The sequence below is a fragment of the Dipodomys ordii genome, unplaced genomic scaffold (assembly GCF_000151885.1).
Source record: "Dipodomys ordii isolate 6190 unplaced genomic scaffold, Dord_2.0 Scaffold112, whole genome shotgun sequence".
Classification (NCBI taxonomy): domain Eukaryota; kingdom Metazoa; phylum Chordata; class Mammalia; order Rodentia; family Heteromyidae; genus Dipodomys; species Dipodomys ordii.
Genome location: NW_012267328.1, coordinates 2,766,817 through 2,789,067, shown reverse-complemented (window position 1 = coordinate 2,789,067; position 22,251 = coordinate 2,766,817).

The following is a 22,251-nucleotide window of genomic DNA, read 5'->3' as shown; positions in this document are numbered from 1 at the left end:
TACCACTTCCAGCTTTTCTGTGTATATGGTACTGAGGAATCGAACCCAGGGCTTCCTGTCTTCTAGGCAAGTGCTCTACCACTGAGCCACATTCCCAGCTCTCTGTTTCTTGCATGTTTGTAAGTGGATAGTCTTGGAAGCAGATCTGTCCTTCTACTGAGCTTGTCTAGAATTATTAGAAAATTAAAAGGAAACTCGGTATCACAAGTCAAGTTTATAAAAGCTTACTTCTCTGTGACGGAGTGGTCTTGGCAACATACAATAAACACTTCTCATTTACCTCACATTGAGTTATTGTAACTTTGAATTCACACTTCAAAAACAGAAGGTACAATAATCCGGTACAGCAGACCTTCTCGGTGTACGTAAGTGTACAGGGTAAACTATAAATGAAATGTACCATATCTGAAGCGTAAATTGAGTGTGCTTACGTTACTGAACACTGAGCACATCATCGAGCCCCAGTTGGCACGTGGCAGTGGCAGCTGAGTTTTGGATTTAGGAGGAGATGGACTAGAATCCTCACTTCACGTTCTCTCTAGAGGTGACCTTGGGGTAAAACTAACTGTTGTCAGCTTCAAGTTTCTCTCTTTAGCACCTCTCTCAAAAGGGATCAGTGTTTGTCTTGTGCCCCTAAGTTGGAGGATTAAATATGACATATCTGAGGTAGGCAGGGGGCAGTAAAAGGAGTGACTTTAAAAACTGGAATTTATTTTATTTTCTGGAGACTGATAGACGCAGTGAAGAGCTCAGCACAGAGCCGGGAAGGATTCCATTGATCTCCTTACTGTCCAAATCTTGCCTCCGAAGGCCACGACTGCACTGGAGAAGGCCCATCCTCAGAAACGCCTTTGATTTTACCTTTCTCAACCTTGTTCTCCAAAGGTTGTGATTGTCCGAGGTACAGCAGGAGTTTGGCCTCAGATTTGGGGGGGATACCATTCAATCCCTCGCTCCATCAATTGAGAAGCTAATATATTGTAGGTACTCAGTAACTGGTAGCTATCGCTTGTATTACTTTATTTTTGTAAAAAAGTCAACATATCTATTGTCTTTTTGAAAATTTAAAGTTGGGGCTGGGAAGGTGGCTCAGTGGTAGAGTGTTTGCCTTGCATGCATGAGGCCCTGGGTTCCATTCCTCAGTACCACATAAGCAGAAAAAGCTGGAAATGGTGCTGTGACTCAAGTGGTAGAGCGCTAGCCTTGAGCTGAAGAGCTGAAGGACAATGCCCAGGCCCAGAGTTCAGGCCCCATGACCTACAAATTAATTAATTAATTAATTAATAGTTAAGTTGTTTCTACAAGTAGCCATGTTCTTTACCTCATCTCTACACTCTAAAGAATATCTTTTCTTCGATTTAGTCTTCATTGTTCCATAATTGAATATTTACTTTTCCTGTAAATATAGCTCTGAGTGTCAGGCAGATCTTTTCCTGTAGGAAATAGAAACCCTATAAAAAGGACTCAAGGTATCTGGATGATAGCTTCATAAACTAGATCATAATTAAAGTAGATCATAAGGAAAGTTTGAGAAAAAAAACTCCTTTGAATAAAAGGGCCTTAGAACTGCTATAGGAAAGTCAATGAATTGCTAGCAGCGGACTAAACTTCAGGAATTATTAGTCACAAAGGTATGACAATTCCTTAGTCTTTATGTCTTAAATACGGCTGGAATTCACTGAAGAACAAACACTGAGAGAGCGAGAGTTGAACTCACATTCCAGGAAGCCATGACTTAAGAGAAGGGGGTTTTTATTCATGTCGTACTTTTTTGACATTTTTAAGCAGTGGGATTCCATCTCCTGAGCCTTTCCCCAAGCCCTGTATCCTGCTTCTTTCTATTTGCATACTCAATCAGGTGATAACTGAACTGCCATATGTACTGTTATCTCAGCTTCTATAAGCCAAACGATCTCCGGTCTTTTCTGGTTACTCACCAGCCAAAGCAAAGCCCCAAATATATATATTTTTCCAGAGACCAGGATTCAAACTCAGTACCTGATGTTTTTACTCGTTGGCTGGTGGTCTACCACCTGAGCCTGCCACCCCTACATTCTGTGTTTCAATAGTTGCATTATTTCCCCAAGCCCCTATGATTTCTTTATTCTATCATTTAATATTATTCAACAGTATCATTCATTGTTGAATACTATCATTCCAATGTTGAACTTGTATTAGAAGCCCTGGGTTTCTTCTTTAGACCTTTAACTGGAATTCTTCTATGGCTGTTTCCAGTGTTCTTACTTGCTCTATACCAACATGTGTGGAGTAAGCATGCTAGAATAATATGTCTGGTCAAATGTTCAACATTTAAATCCAGTAACACACAAAACTTGAATGGCTTGATATTAATATGAAATGGTCTAAAGCCAACAAGTATGTAAAACCATCGCCTGTGCCTCTCTTCCCCATTCAATGCCAGGAATTCATCAGAGAATTTCGGGTGTCTGTGTAGAGCCTTTCATTGTCCCTTCCTTAGCCAGTCTGTAGTTCAAAAGCTAGTCTTAGAATCAACTTGCTTCTCAAGATTATATACGTGTGTGTGTGTGTGTGTGTGTGCGCTCACACACACACACATGTACACGTGCACTGGTCCTGGAGCTGTGAACTCAGGCTCTGGGTGCTGTCACTGAGCATTTTTTTTTTCCCTCAAGGATAGCACTCCACCACTTGAGCCACAGCTCCCCTTCTGGCTTTTTGGTGGTTAATTGATGAGCAAAGTCTCATGAACTGTTCTGCGAGGGGCTGGCTCCCAACCAGGATATCCTCAGGTCTCAGCTCCCTGGGTGGCTAGGATTACAGGTGCCAGCCACCAGTACCCAGCCATCTATCCATCTTCAGGGAGCTCCTCCACCGTGCCGTAGCTCGGAGAGATTGCAGCGATTTGCCTGGCTCGTTTGGCCTGTCTTCGACATCGGTCTCACGGGCCACACGATTTAATTTGGGGCCCCAGGGTTTCTCCCTTGCCAAGCCCTTCCTCCACAGCCCTTCGCACGCAGCACCTAGGGTCTGCCCCCACCAGCGTTCTCGCGTTGGAAGCTTTGCCCACTCCCTTGATCTGTCATCATCTCCCTCCATTTCCATCCCAGAGAAGCCCAGCTACCTAGGAACTGTCAGTTAATCACCCACAGCTGGAAGTACGCTTTCCTCCCTCTGAACTGCTACTCTGGTGTCTGGCACAGTCCTACTACGGATCCCTGCCACGATCTCTGTAGAGAGCCGGGAAAGGAAGAAAGTGAATCGTTACTCTCCCTGTCTCCCCATTACTATTCTATAGTGTGTCTGTCTTGACTTCATTCCCTTTTTATGTACAGCCTCCTCCTCTTCATAATTAAAAATGGAAGAGGTGGAAAAGCCATCATTATTTTACTATGGTTGGATACTGAGTTAGAATATCACCACCATTATATTCTTCCATCTAGTTAGCTTACTTTCATCCTTGTGTGATAAAAAAAGGGGGGAAAATAAAAAGGAAACTCAAAGCTTGGAAATGTTAGACCGATTTTTGAAGGTCACAGAACTACAAAGGCATAGGAGCTGGCGGAGTTCAACTTTGCTCCACGGCAGAAACTGAAGTGTGTGAACTTCAGTAACCACAGCGTTACGCCTATTGATACAGATACATTTTTGCAGATAATGACTTTATGTATGAGATATATTATAGGTGTTTATATTTATCTACACCCATACGACTTGAGGAAGATGGTGGCAAAATGCAAAAGACCAACACTGAAGGGCAAATGCTACATGAAACCGACGGTAAGAATTAACATCTGTAATGCATAGACGTTAGCGTTACTCAGAAAGGGCTGGGTGTGTTCAAGCAGTATAGCACTTGTCTGGCAAAGGCAAAGGTGCTGACTTAAAACCTTAGTACCCCCACCAAAAAAGAGAGAGAGAGAGAGAGGAAAGGAAGGGAGGGGAAGGGAAAAGAGATATTTTGACTAGGTATTGTGTTCAGGATTGAAATCCCAGATACTCAAGAGGATCAAGGTTCTAGGCCAGCCAGCATTGTGTGTGTGTGTGTGTGTGTGTGTGTGTGTTTGTGTGTGTGTGTGTGTAAAACCCCATCTCTATGAGAAAGGTGGGCACGGTGAAAGATAGGATGCCTGTCATCTCAATCACCTCAGAAGCTGAAATAGGAAGATCATGGTCCAGGCTAGACAGGCAAAAATTACAGATCCCTTCCTGAACAGCAACAAGGGAAGGAGTATGGCTCAAGCAGTAGAGCACCCGCCTAGCAAGCCAGAGACGCTGAGTTCAAAAGTCACTCCTAAAGCCACAATTACATCTCACCCCTCCGCAGTGCTGGCCTGGTGTTCTCGCTTGCCCCTTCACGAGAACTCTGCGTTCGTTTGCAGAAGCAGGGTACTAACGGTAATGAACTTTAACTAGGACGGCATGTAGCTCCGTGTGAGAAAGGACACAAAAAGGCCCATTAACTCTAAACATCATTTTCCTGGTTTTGCTCTGCCTGCCCCTGAGATAGTACTTTTCCCCTGCTGTTCTTGGATTTTTGCCTTTGTTTCCCCCCATTTTTTTTAACAAGATCTATTAGGAAAGGGTGCTAAGTCTTAAAATGAGTCAAGTAGCTACTATAAGGTGTGTTCACCTAAACACACCATTTCTGGAGAAGCAGAGGGTTCTTTTAATGGTTGGAGAAAAAAAAAATCTCCAGCGCATGGCTACATTATTTGGTCTCAGGTTTTCTCTGAATGTATATCTCTGACTGAGTGAGTGAGTGTGTGTGTGTGTGTGTGTGTTTGGGGGTACTTTAGAGATACTCTCAGCAAACGAATGTCAGGCACTCTTTTTGGAAGCACGCTCAAGGCGGGCTCTATCTCTTCTTACAACACGCGATCACCTGACTTTCACGATAGGTTGGTACGAGCGAATGGAAATGGCTCATCTGTGAATATTTCATGTGTGTCTAGACACACCAGCCCCGTGATTCCAAACACAGACAGCGTCTGGAAGGCAACATTTGATGGCTGAAGTGACCAGCACCCGTGGCTCTCCTTTCGGGGTCTGTGCTCAAGAGGACTGGAGCCTCTTCCTCTTGGAAGTTCGATCATGTACCGGGTTATTAACATTGGGGGGGGGTAGGCTGTCACATGAATAAATATGAGAGGGCTGATGATGTCATTGCCTTGATCAAGAAAATCCATCCAGGCTTCCAGGCTTCCCAGCCCCGCCATGGAAGCCAGAACACACAAGCAATTAACTCTTTAATTAAGATGAATAGCTGACATTAGCCCTCCTTAAACTCTGCCCGTCAGCATTTACAAACAGAAAGAGACGGATGTCTCCTACCCCAAGAAACGCAGTGTTGGTCCCTCAGTCCTTCATTCCTGGACAAGTCTCTCTCCTCCCTTGTACACGGGGGCCGGCGGGGCTGGAGAGGCCGCCTCCCGCGCAGGCACGTTTCCAGCTGCAATCGGCTAGCCTTTTTTTGTTTGTGTTTTAAAGAATGAAATGTCGTTGTCGTTGGCAATATGGGAGTTTGAGCTCAGAGCCTCATGCTTGCTTGGCAAACGCTCTACCGCTGGCTGGTTTCGAACTTGAATCCACCTGCCTCCTCCTCCTCCTCAATTCTGAGATTACCGGCATGGAACACCTATCCCACTTTCCTCTTTCCTTCCTTCCTTCCTTCCGCCCTCCTTCCTCCCTCTCTCTCTTTCTCTCCTCCCTTTCTCCCTCTGTCCCTTTCTCTTTCCCTTTCTTTCTCTCTTTCTTCCTCTCTCCCTTTTTCCTCTCCCTGTATTCCTGTCTATCTCTCCCTTTCGCCCTCTTTCCCTTTCACTTTCACTTTCTCTTTCTTTTTTTCTTTCTTTACTTTCCTTTTCTTTCTCTTTCTCCTGCTCAATCTCTCCCTTTTTCTCTCTTTCTCCCTCTCTACCTCTCTCTTTCTCTTTCCCTTTCTCCCTCTTTCTGTCTCTACCTCTCTCCCCCTTTTTTCTTTCTTTCTTTTTTCTTTCTTTCTCTCCCTTTCTCCCTCTCCCTCTCTCTCTCTTTCCCTTTCTTTCTCTCTCACTTTCTTTCTTTCCCTTTCTCTCTTTCTCCCTCTTACTCTCTCTCTCTTTCTGTCTTTTTCCCTCTTTCCCTCTCTACCTCTCTCCCCCCTCTTTCTTTCTTTCTTTCACTCTTTCTATTTACATGTGTGTGCACTGATAGTGGGGTTGAATTCAGGGCCTCCTGTTCTCTGTGGTTTCTATTCATTCAGGCTGGAGCCATGCCTCCAGTGCCATTTACTGATTTTGAAACACCAGAGTGCTACCCCAGAAACAAACTTGACCCCGACTGGCCTCAAACTCTGACTAAGCCCAAATGATCGCCCTGTCTTAGCCTCTCTGGTACTGTCATCCAGTACCGTGCTGTCCCAGGCAGAAAAGTTCATGAGACCCTCGTCTGAATGGGAGAACCAGGCATACTGGCGTAGGCCTGCATCCCCGGCTACAACAGAAGCCTAAAATATGCTAACCGCCATCCAGCCACATTCCCCGGCAGGAAACACAGCAACCTTATCCCAGAAACAACCAGTGCGAAGTTGGATGGAGGCCTGGCTCACTGTCGGAGTGTCTGTCCCACGAAGCACGAGGCCCTGAGTTCAGTGTCTAGTTCCACTCTCTCTGCCTTCTCAGAAACCATCACAGGATGCGGACGGACAGGATCTGTGAGAGGAAAGGTACTTGGCAGCCCCTGTTGGGCCCGGATGCAAACTTAGTGACTTGCGAAGCTTGGCCTTTGGCCTTGGTAGCAACAGTGACTTGCAAAGCTTGGCCTTTGGCCTTGGTAGCAACAGGAAGTGATTGCAGGCTGTTGGAATGCACAGGGCCTGGCCTCCATGTGGAGGGTAGCTTGGGAGAGCAGGGCTGTGACTAAAGGTGTGTGCAGCAGGTGATGGTAGAGAGTAAGTGTGTGTTCCAATGCTGATGGGTAAGTGTGCAAGAAGCAAGGGTTTCAGAGCTATACATAAGGTTTAGCATATACATAAGGCAGGAGAGTCCCCAAAGAAAGGGGCATTAAGTACTGTACCAGGCCAAACCTGATATGATTAAATATTAAAACAATCCAGACTTAATTACTTTCGCTAAGTTCAAATGCGTTTTCAGGATTTAGTAATGATCTCTGTCATTTTTTTAAAATAGTAGATTTTATGTTTGAAACATTGTGAAAAAATACCCTGAATACAGAGCAGGAATAATTATTTAGTATAAAATAATTATTTAGTATAAAGCTGGTACAAGAAATCCACAAGATTCTTCACTTTGAAGAAGCCAAAGACATTTGCGAGGATCAATCCTTATAGACAGTATGTGGCCGAAGGGTCACGTTGTGATTCTTCTCTATTGCCTGCTATTTGTAGAAACTTATTTCATTGTCAAACGCAGCCTGGGGTAGTATCAGAAGCAGATCGGGGGCCTTAAAGTTATATGTGCTTTCCCTCACCTTGATTTAAAAAAAAAAAAAGTTTGGAAATACCAAATGCATCTTGAAAACTATACCTGTTTCAAATCTTTCCCAAAGAGGAAAAAACAACCACCACCACTATCAACCCCCTCCCCAAAAGGAGAGACACAGCTTGAAAAAAAATCTCTGTGGTGATAGTGATATTAAACAATAAATCGTTATGTTCCTAATGACATTACATTCAGGGTTGTAAGTATCAGGATGTTTGGCTCCTGTACCCTGCTAAGAAAAATAAACCAACAGCTGTCCATCAAGGGTTGCTGGGATTCCAGGAGATGTGGTGATTTTTAACTGACTCAACTGGGATACGCGCACATGTCCGTTACTATTCGTCCCTGCAGAAGGCCACCCACCAGTTCACCTGGTCCAAACCATCAGCAGAGCAAACCTTGATGGAGCCGGAGCAGGAAGGTCCCTTGGTCGGCCTCATGCATGGTGTGTGGGCGAGCATTCTAAATCAAAGCCGCATCAAGCATGGCGGAGAGTTCTGGAAACACACATGGAGGAGGGACCTACGCAGTCTATGCCGGTTCCCGTTCTCTATCGATACACCTTTCCCCCGTGCGTAGAACCAGCTCTCGGTGAAGCCGTTCAGATGCCTCTCAGCATTTTCTCTGAGAAATTGCTTTAAAAAAAAAAAAAAAGAAAACAAATCCAAGAAGTCATGGGGAAGCAAGCTGGCTGCAGAGGGATTTGGAGAAGTCTTCAGATGGGAATGTGGGTCAGTGTCAACCTCTGGTGCACCCTATTTATATCCACTCAGAAAAGAGAAGCCTAACTTTAGGATAAGGTCACAAGGGGCTGGGAAGGTGGCTCCGTGGTGGAGTGCTTGCCTTGCATGCATGAGGCCCTGGGTTCGATTCCTCAGCACCACATAAGCAGAAGAAGCTGGAAGTGGCGCTGAGGCTCAAGTGGTAGAGCGCTCGCCTTGAGCTGAAGAGCTGAGGGACAGCGCCCAGGCCCAGAGTTCAGGCCCCATGACCAAAAAAAAAAAAAAATTAAAAAAAAAAGGATTAAGGTCACAAGCGTCCAGGCCTGAGGCAAGCTGGATAGTCAGTGTGAGGTGCAGGCCTTTGACCCCAGTATTGGAAAATAACTCGGTGATTGCTCCCCAACCCTGCCTCAGATGTCCCTCTTGTGTAGACCCACCTTGAGGAAGGTTAACTCTCCGTGTAGCTGGGGAACCTCACCAGCCTTGTTCCTGAAGGTGTAAATTCAGTGCCTGTAATAACTCCAATTGGCTGGGACCCAAAGCCAACCTCCCGGTCAATCCAGGTGACATGGATAGACGCGTTGGCCCAGTCAGGAGAAGCCCCAGAGATGACGACATTGTGCCCCAGTGAACAGCACAGGTCTCTGGCATGGGGGGGGGACCCAGCCCACGGACAGGGGTGGAGGGGGAGAGCAGCCCTGCTCAGCCACAGCAGATGGCGTTCGCATGGGGACGCCCGTCAAGTTGCCAGCTTTTTTCCAGAGAAGCAGTGAAATCTAATGATTTCTAAATATTGGCAATTAGTTCAAATGTAAAACACTCTCCTGCCACCGCTGTAGCCTCTACTGGCTCCTCCCGCAGATGACCGGTGGGCCAGCAACTTGCTAATTCTGCTGTGAGGGCTGGGAATGGAAGGGATCGGTTGCCAGGGCCAAGATGGAATCATTTCTCACACCTCTTAGCCCTAAAGGGAATCTTTGTGGGTTTTGTTCTGAAGCATCTTTCCTAGCAAATTCAAACCACACCTGATATCTGAGCCAACCAACGGCCCCTTAAGCCAGACGGGTAAAACTTGAGGTGGTGTCTCTCAGAACAGGGTGCGGACCTCCTGACCAAGGCCAGAAAGTCTCCGTGTGTTCACGTGTGGAGTTTGCAAGAAAGCATTCCCTGTGAGCTTCGTGGCGTCGTGTTATGCTCAGGTGGTGATGAAATTCAGGGGCTGTATTCATGATTTTTCCTAAGGGAAGTCATGAAGAAGAAGAAAAAAAAAACAGCTGTGAGATATTTCTTTCTGACTAGATACTGCTAATGAAAATGTTTCATGGACTAATTTAAAATGAACCCAGAAAGAAAGGTGACATAAATATTTCAGTTGAAGTAAAAAAAAAAAGGTGAAAAGATGCCATAATTCTGTGACCACATAGCTAGTTCTTCAAATCCTCTTCATTCATGTATTTATTGATCTCTCTGTCATTTTTCTTTAGTATTGGAGGGCATTTGGATCACATAGGATATATAATTTTTTTCTACCCTAGGGTTGTGTATGTAGCTTAAGTGGTAGTGAATTTGCCTAGCCTGTGTCAGACCCTGGGTCCAATTCCTGGTTTCAGAAAATGAATAATAATCAAGAATAAAATATTAATGCAATGATAACTAACAGGTTAAAACCAAACCTTCTATTCCCAATTTTGAAGTTCTATCCAGAGAAATGATTTGCATAACAGTAAGATTGAGAATAAATTCCAACAGAAACAATGAAAATATGCAAATTATTTTCTTTCCCAAAGGTCAAGTCATAGAAGTGTGTCAGGAAGATTCCCCTTCGTGAGGGGCAGGTGAGCTACCGAGAAGGCAGATAACAAATGAAGGGAATAAAATAATGACGAATGCTCCACAGCCAGATAGTATACGATCAAATAAGCATAAATTCAAATACGATAGCAATCAGATCAATAAGAGAGTATAAATCCGATCGGATCAAGTACAGATTCCAATAACGTAGTATCTGAGCAAAATGACAGCTGCTCCCCAGCCAGATGTGAAAATTCAATCCATAGAATATAAGATCAATAAGATCAAATTCAAATAATATAATATCAGTAGATAGAACTCAGCGAAGCCAGGCCACTCAGCTCACAGAAACAACGCGATCCTGCACAGAAGCTCCTGGAAAGGTCTTTTTTACCCAGGCCCCAAAAGCCGGTAGGTCCAAAAGTCCCAAAGTTTTATAGCGCTAGTTTGCTGGTGACGGTGTTGTGTGCAGTGAATGTTTCCCTGTTGCCTTACCCTGACACCATCTTTATTGTGTGAATTGATAGGACAGGAGGAGAAATTATGGGAGGAAGTACACGGGGAGGCGGAGCCTCTCTGAGCGTGACTTTGCCCATCTGTAAAATGGTGATTAACAACAAGAACAAACACCCATGCTAGGAAGTCCTCAGGTCATTTGAAATCTGCAGTGTACGCATTCACGTACAAGAGTTAGTGACACCTGACCAGACATCGTGACCCCTCAGGAAATATTAGTCTGTTATGCTAAGGCTTCAGGATGTGAGATGTTCTAATCATGGTTTGTCCTGTTTCTTTACCACTGGCATGTTGAATTTCATAATGAGGAGTCCCAGGTTCCAAGGCTCTGTGAGCCTTGTAGCCTTCGTTCATCTTCAGAAGAAACTGTGAAACGCGTTTCGTTGGAAAAAATCAGTCTGGATGATTGAACCCAGAATTCTTACACTCCTCCCCCGACCCTCTGCTGATCATCAACGCCTTGACCACTTTCTAATAGGATGCATGCAGATGACGTGCTTTTGTTTATTGATTGGCCAAATATATGCTGGGGGAATGTATGCTACTCCAGCCTTGGCTCTTCCACAGGGAGTGTTACCATAGTAACAAATGCATCCTTTGACTCCCGTTTCTACAGAGTTATAGAAATGCTTCTTTAAAAAAAAAAATACGGCAATATTTAATGTCGAAACTAAAGTAATTTTTCTCATTGTTTGAGGAGTAAAATTGCTTTTCGCTGGGCAAAGTTTGTTTGGCTGTCCAAATGTGCTGTTTATAGTAATGTGTTCCACCAAATTTCTTTAAAAGCCAGTTAAACGTATTTTGTCTTAACTTCTAATCTAATTTCGTCATTTGGAAGTGCTTCTTGCTACACTATGCCTCTTTTGATTTGGAAATAGCACACATTCCAGCTCTGCTCTGTCAGAATCAGGTAGAGGAGAACAGAATAAATCATTTTATTTCTTCTATCAGGCAGAGAGACGAAACGCGGGCACGGGTATATTTAAGTCTGTGGCTTATAGTAAAGCTGAGATGTCAGGTGGTAGCTTGTGCCCGGTGTGTGAGTTCAGTGGTTCAAAACCCAGTCATTCCCAGGAGGCATCTCTTCTATTTTTTTTTCAAAATTAAAAATAGCTTTCATTGTTCTCATTACAAGGACAATGTAGGATCATTTCATGAGACTCAGAAAATATAAATCAAGCGCAAGCATACAGCTGATCCCACTTTGTAAAAGGACCAGATGATTGTTAAGTAGTTTGTGTATATGTATATGTATATATATACAGATTTGCATACATATACATGTACACACAATCGTGTTACAGCATGAGACCTATTTAATAAGTTCCTGTTCACTTGTATCTTTATATTGGAATTGCTGGCGAGCTGAAAAGTTCCATTCTAATATTTGATGTATCAGAACTGAACAGCTGTAAGACATTACTCACTCGAATTCATGTTCATTTCTTGGTTTTATTGGAGTTTTGTCTGATTGGAGCAAACATGCTGGTTTGTGTACGTTTCTATGCACATGACAGAGTCTGATTCCATTTCTTTTGGAGGAGAAGGAGGACACTTGCCCAGGATCTCTGTGTCCTACATGAACTTGACCTCAGCCTACCCTTGTGACCTTGAGCCCTTCAAACTGTCGAATCCAGCTTCACCCTCTTGGAGTCTTGAGAGGAACTTCCACTTATTTCTTTCATTGTTTTGCCCCTGAACTTTTATATTGCATGTTCTCTGCGATTTTTGTCACCTGCCCCTACCCTCTCCCCGATGCCCAATGTGCTATCTATTCATGAGTCTTTTCAGTTGTGCGGTGTAAAACAGCTTGGTCTTGTAGGTCTGAGGATCGCAGGTCTGTGTCTCGGGTTTCTTAGAAAGAGTTACTTAGTACTCCTGAGGCTCTGGTTCCTTGTGTTTAAAATGGGGGGGGGGGAGAGGCAAAAGCATCTCCATGGGGTTTGTCCCTGTAGAGGGGCTGCAGAAGGAGAAGGGGGGTGGAGATGGAGAGTCCCTGGCCCTTCCCTGTTCTATTCTGGCCAGGATGAGCACAGAGGTGTACGCTTGAATTCCATATGTCCCTGCCTTTCTGGCCGACCCCAGGTTAACCATTCTCTCTCTCTCTCTCTCTCTTTCTCTCTCTGTCTCTGTCTGTCTCTCTGTCTGTCTCTGTCTCTCTGTCTCTGTCTCTCTCTGTCTGTCTCTATCTGTCTCTTTCTGTGTTTCTCTCTGTCTCTCTCTCTGTCTGTCTCTCTGTCTGTCTCTCTCTCTTTCTCTCTCTCTCTCTCTCTGCTTTGCTTTTCTGCACTGTAAAAGCCACGTCCTCAGTCTTAACCCGTAGCACTGAGGAAAGGGCCGTCAGTTGGCAGTGGTAAGCCCCCATAAATCCTTTGGCCGTGCAGACTTGTCAGCCTCACTTCTGCTCACTCCTCCGTAGCTCAGCCGGCATATGCCGGATGCTGCTGCGGGAGCACCAGGCCAGCAGACCCGGGTCTTGTACCACCAGGAGTCTCCACTCCTTAGGCTGTGCCCCTGTGGATAGGGCTTTTCCCCGACTCCCTCTCCAGAGATCATTCACGGTACAACAAGCTGCCATCCGTTCACTGCTCAGACCCAGCCACCCCCAGCCCTAGTAAGGGTTTTTATTATCATTATTATCCCTTCAAGAAATGTTTATTGAATGCGTTGGAAGGTGATGTGGGAGGGAGGTTGGAGAGAAGACACACGGGGGTGTGAGAAGACCAATAACAGTCCCTTCTTTCCCAGCACTCAGTGCAGGACACATGCACAGTCCCTCGGAGATGCTCCTCGGTATGTGGGTGGCGAAGCCTTCCTGATAGCCAGAGGAACGGGAGGAGGAGAAGGGGAATGCCAGGGAAAGAATGCTCTAGGCGGAAGAGAAATCCTTTTCAAGGCTCTTAGGCAGAGAGCAGGGAAAGGGGCTGTAAGGAAACAAAGATGTTTGGTAGAAGGTAAAGAAGGAACGAGCCCATCAAGAATACTTCCCCACTGTCTCCTTCTCTCTCCTCATCTGCTTCATCCTGACTACCCAGAGGCGGGGGGGGGGGGCTGGTGCCTGACATCTTGGAATTGTCCGGCCCTCATCTCATTCTCTTCAGAGCTGTCACCTTCGCGTGAATACGTCCCTCCATTTCAAGAGGATGTGGGTAACAAATATCGGAAACCGCACCTGTTGAATAAAACACGGAACCTCTGTCCACATAAAAATGAAGTGAATAAAAAATGCAAGCGAAAACAAAGGGAGAGGCCTAGCTAGCAGCAGTGACAGAGACCACCTTCCTCCTGTGTCTTAAACATTGTTTATTAGTTTCTCAATAGAAAACCTTTGGCAATAGTAAATAAATACATGTATACATAGAGTATATAGTAACAATAGTAAATAAATACATGTATACATAGAGTATATAGTAACAATAGTAAATAAATACATGTATACATAGAGTATATAATAACAATAGTAAATAAATACATGTATACATATAGTATATAGTAACAATAGTAAGTATATATACACACATATATATGGACATATCCATATATTCATATATATATATATATAAACCTGAATGGAATAATGAAACATTGGAAGGGAATTGAAAGTTTTATTGAAAAAAAACTAGACCCTCCCCCCTTCTCCCAAAAATTGGAGAAAAGAAAAATAGAAAGTTGTGAGTAATCAGGACACAGAATAAAACTTTAATCAACATCAGAGCTAATCACCTCATTTGGTAACTGACAGTTCAATGAAGTTTCTGTCTAAAATCATGGGCAAAGCGGGCTGCCAAGTCTTATTTGTCATCGGATATAAGTTGAGCCCCAGTCTGAGATGGTGGAAACACTTCTGGTTGGGTTTTACCTCTTTAATCTCAAATGAGAACTGGCACTCCATCTGGATAACGTCGAACGCAGTGCATTCGGAGAGCCATCAACTACCTAGCCTTACAAATCAAGAACACTGATTAAATAATCAAGATTTCTGAAAAGCCTTGAGGGAGCTCTACGTTTTTTGCATCCGCGATTGCCATTCTCTTTGTGGCATAAGATGTTTTTTTTGGATGGAAAACTTGCATTTGACATACCAGCTTTGAGCATTTTATTTGTAGGCTAGCAGGAGTCTGACATCTATAGACATAATAGGATTGCAAATATGGAAATTGTGGGATTTTAAAAAAAATGTCTTGAACTAATGAAATTTGTCACTAAGAAAATGAAACAAGATAAGTAATTATTTGGTTATTTATTTTGAGGGAGAGAGTACAAGATGATGATGTTTTCTGAGCTCTTATAGAAGTATGAGTTGCGATTGTTTTTTTCAGATGGTATGAAGTATGCAAGACATAGCTACATGATTCTTAATTCTCTATATGTAAATTAAAAAGTCACTTCTCCTTAGGCTAAATAGAAATGGAAAGAGAGAAAAATTCCTCTGGTGGCTCAGTTCAGCCACACCTTTGTGGTGATTTGAAATAACCATGGCTCAAATTAGCCAGACATTGATTAGAATCATATCTGATTTCCCAGAATTGCATGCATGAAGGGACAATTCTTTCATTAGAGATGTCAAAATTAGTCCAGAAAATATCAATGAGCATTATTAATGTTACATTCAGCTTTGGCTCTAGGCAAAATTGTCAATTTGGAGACGTTCTTCTTTGCCTACTCTCCAAACCCCTTTGAAGGATTCTTATTCATGCCACTATTCCAGTCATTTATTCAGTCGACCTTTTTTATTTTTTTTTTCCAATAGAGAGCCAGCTAGATGGCAGGAGTAATTCCCGGTGCTAGAGAAAATCCAGCCATTCTGTATGGAGAGTTTACATCTGGAACTTAGAATGGAGTCAGATAATGGTGGTTCACCGCTGTAATCCCAGCTACTCAGGAAAATGAGACCTGGGAACATGCCTGGAAAGTCTAGAGTGGAGACTCATCTCATGTGCTAGCCGTGAACACATTTTTTTAGCACCTGAATAAAATCTTAGGCTCTTAAAGATAAGAATCCTGTGTATTTATCTGCCTTGACCATTCCTCAGACTGCATCGAGCTTATTATGTGGTAGAGGGCCACATTGACCGATGGGAGTGAGGACAAGTAAGTACATGAATATGTATAGTTATCGTCCTGTTTTGTATTCAGTACTCTGGATACAAGAAAACGTATTCCAATGTAAACGTTTTGTTGTCCTATTATTTTTTATTTGTTTGTTTGTTTATTTATTGTCAGCCGTGAGGCTTGAACTCTGGACCTGGGCGCTGTCCCTCAGCTCTTCAGCTCAAGTCTACCACTTGAGCCACAGCGCCACTTCTGGCTTTTTCTGCTTAGGTGGTGCTGAGGACTTGAACCCAGGGCCTCATGCATGCGTCGCAAGTACTCTACCACTGAACCACCTTCCCAGCCCCATCCTTTTTTTTTTTTTTTAAAGCAGAACAAGAGTAGAAAGCTCTGTGTGTGCGGTCAAGTACTGGCATGAGCTTGTGTGTGTGTGTGTGTGTGTGTGTATGTGTGTGTGTGTGTATGTGTGTGTGTATGTGTGTGTGTGTATGTATGTGTGTGTGTGTGTGTGTGTGTGTGTGTGCACAGAAACACATAAAACAAAATAAAGCATTTTTGGAGAAGGGTGAATGGGGTGGCATTAACAAAACAGAGCAGTAAGTTAGAGATTTTTCTGGGGCTGCTGTTGTCTGGTGGTCAGGGATGACTGCATCTGTGAGTAGAGACCTTTGGGTCAGCTGTGGGGAAGTATGGGAAGGCCTCATTACAAATTTGTCATTGTTTGACAAATGCCCAAACGACAAGGTCATGAGACTGAGTCCAGGGACATGCTTAGAATTTGATGGTCAGGAGGAAGACCAGTCCGGTCACCGGCATGGTGACAAAGAGAACCGTACAGGGTAGCCACAAAGCAGGCAGGGCGGCTCACCCCCGAGGGCTGCTAGGAGCTGTGATCCAAGTTACACGTTCAACCGGATGGGAAAACACTGCCACGTTGTAGGGTCTTTCTTCTTCCTCCCTTGCCCCTGAGCACTTCCTTTCCCTGGTTCACCTCTTCCTGGAGCTTTCCTATCATTACGCTCTTTCCACATCTCTTCTCGTAAAGGGGAGTTTCCCACTTCTTATTCTTTCGGATACCAGCTGCGTAATTTGTAATCTGATGACTCAACACTTGACTTTGTGTATTCGTGACGCATGGAGCTCAGGAGGGTACGCTTCTGGGTTAGATGGCAGCCGCTGTTTGCAGCATCCATGTGCTCTGCTTCATGGGATACCTCAGAAACTACAGCCCTTTAAAAGAAATAAAAAGGACAGTCGAAGCAGCTCCATCTGTCCTCTCCTCTTCAAAGAAATACCCTTGATTTTGTAAACTTTAGTGGAGCTAGGGAGACATGCATAAGCAATGTCGTGCAATACCTTTGATTTCCATGTTGCTGTGATTAAAAAAAAAAAAACAACCCTTCTCATCGGACAGGCATTGCACTGGACACTTCCTATATGTGATCTCATTGTGTTAATCTTCTGATCCCTAGGCTAGTTCATTGAAAGGGAAGTGGGAACTCACCCAGGGAAAGAACATGGTTAGGCAGTGGGAAGATTCCTTCTACGACCTCTCTTCCTCAGCCCCACTCATTGTTTTCTAGTTCTGAGAAGGAAGAGGATGCATCTCGAGTGGTAATCAGATGATTAGATAACTCCTATGGCACGGGCATGATCGTAATGTTGTTTTGATACAATCAGAATGTGCCCAAAGGTGTTTACAAGGAACACACACACACACACACACACACACACAGCAAACATCCACAGAAAGCACAGAGGCGCCCAGCTGTCTCCGCCAGTCAGCATTTATAACCGAGCAAGCTTGTTTTGGGGTGATGTTCAATATCGTACCACTTAGAAAGAAAATTCCCCCTGTGGTGTCTTACGAATGTGATAAGAGTTGTCTTCAAGGAATACAACTTTGTGCTTTGATTTTTAGCTAGATCTACACATCTCTGTCAGAAGCTGAACAAGTACCAGAGTCCCTACAACAGAAACAACACACCCATGGCTCTGATCCATCTTTTTCAGACCTCGTACTAAACTCATGGATGGGCACTCTACTTGAAGATGATGCTGACATCTGTATTGTAGATTTGAATTTAGGGATAAGGCTAGAGGACGTTTCCCCCAAAGGCCTGAAGAACACTTGTTCCTCATGCCACCAAATAGGGAGAAAAAATGATTCTCAGTCAAACCTCTTAGCAATTCACAAGAAAATATTGTTGAAGAATCCAAGAGCTCCGATTGGAGGGCTAATATCTGTAACCCTTGCTACGTGGGAGGTAGAGAATAGGAGACTGGTAGTTCAAAGCCAGCCTGGGTAAAATGTGCTCCATCTCAACTAATAACAAACTGGGGAGACTGACTTGAGCCTACAGCCCAGCCATATCAGGAAGTACACATAGGAGGATTGCAGTCCATGCCAATCCGAACTGTGTGTCTTGAGGAGCAGAAAATAGCTGGAGGTATGGTTCAACTAGAAGAGCACTTACCTAACACATATGGCACCCTGAGATCAAATGCCAGCACGTCCAAAAAAAAAAGAATCTAAGGAGCTCTAACAAAGATCAATAATACAACAATAACCCCAACCAACGTAACAGTTTCATATACACCGACCACTCTATGATAGATATCTATTCTCTGCCGTATGGGTTTGGCCAAAGGACCCTGTGGCCTGTCATTTCATCCATTGCTGGCTTAGGACTGCTGTTTGGCTCCCGATGGGTAGATAAAGCTCAGGGCCTGCGTCTAAAAGCCTTGGTAACTTTAGTGACATAGGGAATGACTCTGAAGGCTTTAAGGTAATGTACTTCATGTGGCTGCTACGTGTCCAGCTGAAGGCAGTTAAGACATAGCGGGGGGGGGGGGACAGACAGTCCGACCCCATCGCCAGGGCTCACAACAACCAGCCACCATGACAGGAAGACACTTCAGTTCACACACACACACACACACCCTGCCCCTAATAAATAGTGCTTAACTCAGTAGAGAGAATACACACCAAGTGCCTGATATCGTGTGGACGAACTAGTGAGCACTCACTCAATAAAAGAAAACAGCTTTCCGTCCCTCTGCCCCCTCTAATAGAACCCTCTCTCTATCAGGGTGTATCTTTCTGAGAAGGCCAAGTGGGCCTTTAACTGTGTCATCTGTAGACCTCATTAGTACAATTCACCAACCAAGACGAGAGTTTTATGGGTACAGAATGGAGAATTATTTCTCTCGTGTTATCCATATTCTTCTCTAGCAATAATCTACAGTTAAGTGGCACTTTGAAAAAGCTATTAGCACCAAAAAAAAAAATCACTCCGATTAAAACCGGCCTTACCATTAAAATCAGTTTTATATAAAAGTCTATGAATATCTTTTATAGAGTCCAAAAACCTGTGTGGAGACGAACCCTTTAGAAACCAAAGTAGATCTCATAGAAAAATAGTCTCAGCCCAAGGATGGATGTAACCAAAGCGCAGAGGAGCAAGTGCCAAACCAACATTTGTGTTTGCAGACCCACAAGGCATTGATGATGAGCTGTGGATGGGCGTTCTAAGTGAATCTAAGTCATTCGTTACTCACGCATCTATAACTGGCATTCGTAAAGGGAAAAATTCCACTACAGCTACACAGAACGATTTTTGCACTTAAGTTCATAACCACTGCAGTTGGATTACTACACTTTATATTAGGTTTATTATTTATTTTTTTCAGGCTGGGCATGACAACAGTTATTAATATTTCAGAGTAACTATATATTATTAATCTTGTTATTCCTCTGCTTCAATCCAAAGGGGTCTCGTCTGCGTCGGCATAAAAGCAAAAGTTCTCGAAATAGGCTTGGAGGTACTTTGATCTCCTCTAGCCTCTCCTCTCCACGCTCTTGTTCCTTCTACAACCCCGGCACTGTGCTTCTGACGGACATGCCCCTACCACCGAGCTTTATACTTTCTTTTCTTTCTCCCTTGAAATTCCCGTGTATCGACATCCAGAAGCTTACCACGCCCTCCTGCCCCCAGCCCGTCAGTTCTTCGAGTGACCACGCTGATCTCACTTGGCCAACTCGGAACAAACCACTGTGGTCTGCCCCATTCTTCTCTCTCAGCCACACCTCAGTTACAGACCTCTCCAATTCTACGTCTACCCTTCTCTCTGACAGTCCTGTGCGTGCTCGCTGGGGGCAGTGCTTTCCGAGAATTTCGCTAAGCAATTCTTTAGTAAATAATTTAAACGTGAAACTAGCTGGGGTTGGGCCCGTGTATACCGTGAATATTCACCGGCTACTTATCCAGACTTTGGTATATAGTCACTGATTTTCACCGCCATCCCTCAAGCCAGTAAGGGCAAGGAATGGGTTCTGTTTGTTTGCCACTGTTTATCGAGTGTTCCAGGACACTCTAGTTCCACACAGCAACCACAGTATTCCTTCAAAGCATGGCCTCAGATCGCATCTCAGGGGTGTAGAATGGCTGTGTGGTCTCCTTCTTGTCCCCCTCTGCTTACCTACTCTGGCCCAGCCACTTCTAGCCTCTTCCTTCGGTGAAGCTATGAGACGCACCCATGTCCTTTGTCTAGAAAGCTTTCTTACTGCTCGGTTCTTTGGCGATCGCAGGCCTGATGTAATCTGAGCTCTACAAAGACCAGGCTGCACCCCACACCATGGCCTTCACCGTGTTCCCTCTTGCAAAATGCTGGGCATTTACATAGGATGCACACTGGTTATTTGTCTCTACCCCTGCAGGAACGCAGGCTTCACAAAGGCCAGGGAATGTGTGTTCACTGGTGATTTTTTGAGCCTAAACAGAGCCTGGAAATAGTGGATGTTCGATCCAAGAATGAATACATGAATGGATAAAAATAATCGATGGCAAAATAGAAACACAATAAAAAAAGTGAACAATAAATACAGGAAAACCTAGTAAGAATCGAGAAAATCAAAAACCTGAATCCAGGTAGCAAGTATTTCCATCTGGCAGAGAAAGCAATGTAAGGCTGATAATACAATGTATTGGTGAAGGTGGGTGGTGACCCACTGCCGTGGGCTGAATGTAAATCTGAATGAGCATTTTTCAGCTCACGTTACTAATACTGAATAAAACCCATAGAATTTCACCAGATAAACCTCTCCTCCCGGGGTACGATGATCACAGCGGGTGCTGGTCATGGAGCAAGGAAACCACCACCAGGAAAATAGTCTACCCCTTTGAGTAGGAAAACATACATAATTAACAAACGATAGTTTAATCGATGAAATTCAGCTTAATACCGCTGGAAAATACCACGCAATTTGTGCTTTCCCCTCGAGTTCTTGAAATAGGTCTCCCAGTTCTTAAATGGGGTTTTTACCTAGTGACTTCCTCCCAGAGCCTGAAGTACAGAACAGAATACACTTACAGTAATGAACTCCGAGAAATCCAGCGTTAGCTTTGTGACCAAGTTCAGTGCAAACAGCTTGGGGTGGCTTATTTTGCCTATGCAAAACGCTTTATAGTGGCTACTCTTCAATCCAAACTTAAATAATGTCCAGAATCTTTGGTTAATCGTAATTCGTCAGTATCAATGAGCTCATTTTAACAAATGTACCCCGGTTTGTTCAAAAATCAACGATAGGAGAACCAGGCCTGGACATAGGGGAACTGTCTTCCTTCATCATTTTCTATGCAATCCTAAGAGAGCTCTGAAAAAAAAATAATAAACGCCGGTTTTTAGAAATTACTCTTCTGAGCGCTTAAATGGCTGACACTCGCATTCAAACAATGCTATTTTTATGGACAATTGTTTGTTTCTGATTTTTATCTCTTTCCAAGAGTGCTTCAGCAAAGCTCCATTGTCAATCTTTGTGCATCTGAAGTTATTGAATAAAATGGAGTAACTGTGATAAGCTCCTCCAAGGAACTTGTGGCATTAACATACTCTCAGAAACATAGGAAAGTCCAATTTTCCCTCCCTATGAGAAACAATGAACGCGATCATCTATTTTATCAGGGCTAATTAAATAGGGGGAAAAAATCATACTTCACTTTACTTTGAGCAGTACGATTTTTAAAAAATATTTTATTGGCCGTTTAAATTTATCCCTTTATACATTTCAAGTTGATTTTAAATATAGATTTAATGAACTCTCACTCTTGTTCTGGAAATCCTTCACATTTGGGCTCCTACATTATCTTTATTATCTTTTGCATCTGCCTGCCAGTAAGAAAGCTCAATTAAGTCTGGCTTAAACAACAAGAGGAAGCTATTATCTCCTGCAAGAAGACGCCCAGAGGGAAGGTGGTTGCGGCAGATCTTACCTGCTTATGCTTCAAGTTTCTGATGGTCTCAGCAAGACTCTCCCTCCATTCATACATGAGGGCTGTGGAAATTCCAGAAGGCAAGGAGAGAGGAAGGAGAATAAACATAAAAATAAGGAGATTCCTGTCAATGTCTCCTTTTCCCTTTCTCTGGGAAGGAGAGGGGGGAAAATCTCCTGGAACATTTCCCTCCCTGGGTAACTTCCCTTCATAACTCGAGTAGTCAGGAATGCATGGAGCTCTGAGGCCCGCCCAGCCAGTGATCGCTGGGCAAAGACAGGTGAGCGGATTCAACAGACGAGTCAAGATTTGTGTCCACTTGAGATAGGACAGCCTCTCGTTTTCCCAAGGCCCGGCGGAGAGCAGAGAAGAGTAAACAGAATCTCCAGAATGCAGAATACAGTGGAAGAAAACAAGGAAGGAAGGAAGGAAGGAAGG